Source organism: Micropterus salmoides, unplaced genomic scaffold (assembly GCF_014851395.1).
Source record: "Micropterus salmoides isolate LMB-PRFRI ecotype aquatic unplaced genomic scaffold, ASM1485139v1 Ms_hic_scaffold_21, whole genome shotgun sequence".
NCBI lineage: Eukaryota > Metazoa > Chordata > Actinopteri > Centrarchiformes > Centrarchidae > Micropterus > Micropterus salmoides.
In genome coordinates this window covers 4,432,919-4,437,758 of record NW_024041262.1, presented here as the reverse complement: position 1 = coordinate 4,437,758, position 4,840 = coordinate 4,432,919, and the positions used below count along the sequence as shown (strand labels likewise).

At 38.2% G+C, this 4,840-nt stretch overlaps 1 long non-coding RNA gene across 1 annotated transcript; it reads left to right on the top strand.

Moving 5' to 3' along the window:
- The first annotated feature begins 2,367 nt into the window (after nucleotides 1-2,367).
- On the top strand, nucleotides 2,368-2,845 carry LOC119916444. The gene is made up of 3 exons (XR_005447108.1): nucleotides 2,368-2,524; nucleotides 2,651-2,733; nucleotides 2,830-2,845. It is a non-coding gene; the product is annotated as an uncharacterized LOC119916444 (long non-coding RNA).
- The last annotated feature ends 1,995 nt before the right edge of the window (nucleotides 2,846-4,840 follow it).

Here is a 4,840-nt window from a genome sequence, read left to right as displayed (position 1 = left end):
ACACCCAGTCTCACATTAAAATGTATCTCAGCTACACTAGTCCACATTGCAAAACATAGTTTTACAATGACCGCTCTAAAAGTGTGTGGTTGTTGCATTAAAAAAAAGGGGGGGGGGAGTTGCCTGTTTTTCTCTCTTCACATTTGGCGTCCAATTCACTTGACTCTCTCAAGTCTCCTGCGTGAGAACAAAAAACATGACGAACATTTCTCTCATTTACCTGCTGAATCCCACCGGTAACCAGCCAAAGGTTGTGACAGCAGTAGACCTGTGGGGGACAGCAATTTGCCAGCAAGGCATCCAGTCTTCCAGAAATACAGAAAAATGTAGAAGGTGACCATCGTTACAGTTTGTTTAGGCCACAAAGTTCTTCACTTCAGCATTTAAGCGATCTTAACGTTGCGGTTTGAACATGCTTTGAAAGCTCACTGCTTCCATTTCATGCAGTGAAAGGACTGTTTGTGTCAGTGTGCATAGGGTTCGCGTGCGTATGTCTGCTGTGAACAGTTAGTTCACAGGTGGAAAGCTGTGGTGGATAACTATGGTTGTGAACTCGGTCTCAGATTCAGAGCTGTGCAACGGAGTGATTTTATGGTGGTGCAACAGTCGAGATCCAGAGAGAAATATTGCTGGAGGAAGAGTATTTTTCACAATGAGGCCATTTTTGTGACGTGAAGGAGGAGTGGAGCAGCACTGCACACCATTTCATGTAAGTGTTTAATAAACACAATGCTTTCTCTTCACCAACCAACTTAACGTTAGTCAGTTCATTAAATAAACAGTAACCAAAGATTTACAGAATGTTATTAGGCCTTAGTAGGTATTAGTGAAAATAAAAGTTGCTAAATGAACTCCTTATGGCCTGATCAGACACAAAGTGCGCTGCGGTTTTTTTATGTTGCTTGGCAACCACCGAATCAGCTGTCCTGTCAGTGTAATCAAAGATTATAGATCTGTAATCTTTGATTTGCTGCTAAGTAAATTAGCTGTCAAATTAGCAGAAACTTGATCACAACTCACAGGTCTGTGTCTTTTGTTGCTAAAAACATCTGCTTTAATAAAATAGACAAACGGAGGTTGCTCTGGCATTGTTTGAGGGTGAGAGGTGTACAAACAAGCTGGAAACAGGGAAAGGGTACATGAGACCCTCAGAAAGTCTCCTGACAATCCAAGCAACTTTAAACTTCCGTGAGCCCGTCTCTCCATTCATTTGATTGGACAATGTAAAAAAACGCGAATGAGGTCAGGCGCTTTTCTGCTCAGAGTTGAAATTTTTTCAACTTCTTGTGCTCCTTCGAAAACAGCCTGCAAAACACTCACTGCCCATTGAAAGCAATTATCGGGCCCTTATAAGTTAAGATCGATAGCAATCCTAACATACCTTATCAAAATATATGTTCTGTTCAGCACATTTGGCATGTTAAACCAGTCAGGTGATTCTAAATATTAACTTCCATTTTCACTTCTACTAGGTTCCTGGTCGGGATTAATCCTGACTCCAGCAAATGCGGTGCCAAGGTCTGCAGAAGCCTGAAAGCTGGAGGAACTATAAGGCAGAAGATGTCATACAGAACCTAGGCATCATCTTCACAGAGTTTGACAAATAACTAGATGGAGGTGAGGATGTGATAATAATGTGTCTTTGAAAGATTTTCCTCAAGTGGTATTTTTCCATGAAGATATATTCGGTTTGTATTAGTCCAAGTTTTGAGACCTTAGTCTCAATAATATCTATAATTGAATTGCTACCGCAAATAGCAATATTGTCCACAATAATCGCAATATGAATTTTTCTCCAAATCGTGCAGCCCTACAGGAAAGTTAGAATAAAATATGATTAGATGATAGCATTTGTACCTACTGTATGTATAAATATAAAACATAATACTGGCTGTCTAATTGAAGCTGAAGATTGCTTTTGACAGCTGTTAATGGCCAAGAGGCTTGCTGATTATCCACATGTTGGTGGAGTTTACTTGGTTAGTCAGGCCAGTAGAAAAAATGGATTTCTGTGGACTTGTTAATTGCATGCTTGCAGTGTGTCAGCAGTCACTATGCTCGTTTTTATATTCAGACACAGCTTTGTATGCTCCTAAATGAATGTTTCAGATTTGGGTACATATTTATCAGGAACCTCTCTTAAAATACAGGGACACAATTATTTTAACACTGATTTTAAATCACTGATTTGAGTAGCAAATATCTCAGCTGTTCTCAAGTAGTAGTAGTAGTTGGGTTAGCAACATCAAGATTTACTTGCAGTAGTATGAGGAATTTATCTGTTGCTAATGGCTATAACAGAGGTTTTCAATTGATGCAGGGACATGATGATTAGGTTTATTTCTCTCCGGTTTCCCCTCCTTTGGGCTCCTTGTCTATTTGTGATGACACCACAACCGTCCCAGCTGTTCCAGTCCCAACCACTGGTTCACGTCCTTCCTCTGACCCCAGTCCTGCTGTTTCCTTCCTTAAGGTCACGAGCTGGTCAACCCATCTCCTCTGAATACCAGTCATATGGATGCTGGTAAGTGCGCCAGTGTATTGTTTGGCATTAACAGTGAACTGACTTACTTTTGTTACTTTCTCCTTTTTTGTATCCTTTCTTTTTTTTGAAATGTTATTTTTATTAATAATTTATTTTGTCATTTAGTTGAGTTGAAAGGGAAGAAGCCAGTACGCCCTGATTGTTACAGGCACTTTATCCCTCGTTTCAAGAGCTCCACTCTTGATCAGGTAAAAGAGCATGTTGTATAATGATCGACTGTATCAGTTCAGTGAGTGTGAGATTAGTTAGTTTGCTGGCTCGTCTTAATGTTTTCTCTGATCCAGGCTGCCGTGGCTTCCCAACCAGGAGAAAGGGCATAAAGCTGAAAGCAGTGATTGGCTATAATGGCAACGGGCGTGGCAATATGGTGTGGAGCCCTGACCAAGGTTATCATATATACTCAAATTAAAAGTAAAACAAAATATTTTTTGGGAACAGTTAAATGCTGGCTGTCAAATCCAAGTGCTGTATTATGTGAGCAGTGAAATATGATTTAAACAGCTTCTTGTCTGTGTTTAGTCTTATTCTAATTAAGATTAAATAAAGATATGAACTATAGCTTGGACACTGTCCACTGTCAGCTGTTTTAAAAAAGGGAGTGGTTATTGTTTTGCCCTATCCAGTGATCGATTTAATAATGTGTCTTTGAAAGATTTTCCTCAAGTGGTATTTTTCCATGAAGATATATTCGGTTTGTATTAGTCCAAGTTTTGAGACCTTAGTCTCAATAATATCTTTTTAAACTACTTTCACTGTGTCCTTGAGACTACATTGGAACTACTTTTCACTGAAGAAATGGTCTTTATAGATCTTTGACAGTGAAGTGGGAATTTTCAAAATTTTGAGCAAGAGAAGAGGGGACAAAATCACTCTTAAAGGGACAATATGTCGACAGTATTTAATCCTACAAGCAGTATGTACAAACTAATAAACTGCACAACATAGGTATAATTTATGGTGTCTAATAATGACCACTGAGTAGGCCTATTCAAGGACTGGAGCGCTGACATGCTGACAGGAATCACAGCAAGTATATTCCCATTACAGTAGTGTCTCTTGTTACATGAATAGCTGGTATTCAATATTACATTAGTATGCAAACCCCCTTTTGTTAAGCTGCCTTGGGTACCTTGAAAGGCGCTATATAAATTTAGTTATTATTAATATTAATTATTATTTATTATTATGCGTGGTGCAGACCACCTTCAGAATCAGCCTTCATTTTTTATCTCAACTATACACTTGTAAGGTTTTATAGCTGCATCTTCATGATTGTGATGCTATCATGGTGACAAACTTTGTCCAAAAACAGACACACATTACAAAATGAGTTTACGTTGTAGTTTCTGCTACTGTAGGTGTCTTTAAGATCATATTTTGCCACAATGACGCAGACAAACTCACAATTTGAAAACAATACCAGCTACGAGGGAAAAAGTGGTTGAATAGCTGTAGCAATGGGTTCTAAAACCTGGTATTAAATGGACCATGGGGCCAAGTTATGAAAGACCGAAGTGTCAATAATCTCGGTAATAATCTCGGTACTGCCAGCGGTATTGAAGAAAATAGGACAGTTGTCTGTGATGGATTTTTGCTTCTCCCAATCCTTGTTGTGTTTAATTTTTTCTCCTAAAAAGGTAACAATATAACCGATAACAGATTTATTAAAGTACCAAACAATAAACAGTATCATTAAGAGTAGTAGCACCTTTTTAACTGGAGAGGGTTGACTGTAACCCAGAAACCTTTTGAAAATGCTACATATCTTTCAAAAGGTATGTCCCCTTTCCTCTTTTGTGTAGAATAGTCCATGACTCCAACTCATGAATGCAAGATTTCCAAATTGATCTACCACAGGTCTAAGAAATATCACCAAAATGACTGTCCTTCATACACTTCATTTCTTATTCGTTGTTTATCTTTCAGGGATCTGCTCTTCATTTTGCTGTGGAACAGTACTGTGAAAATGACAGACTGAACGGTGATGTAATCACTAAAATCCCGATAAGCAAGGAACCACAGACTTTTTTTTTTTTTCTATCAGCAAGTCACCTTTGTTCAAACATGGGAAAGGGTGTGTTCTCTGTGCAATTTGGATTTGACTTTGGAGATGTTGATGTTAACCTTTAAAGTTACATAGGTGAAAAAGTCAAAAAAAAAAAAAACAGATGCAGATGTTTGGTCCAAATTTGATAAGGTATACGAATTGTTAACTATGCACTGTATACTAATCTTTATTGTATACAATTTTTGCAGTTAGCATTAAGGTTTTTAGTAAGATATAACACCCAGGCC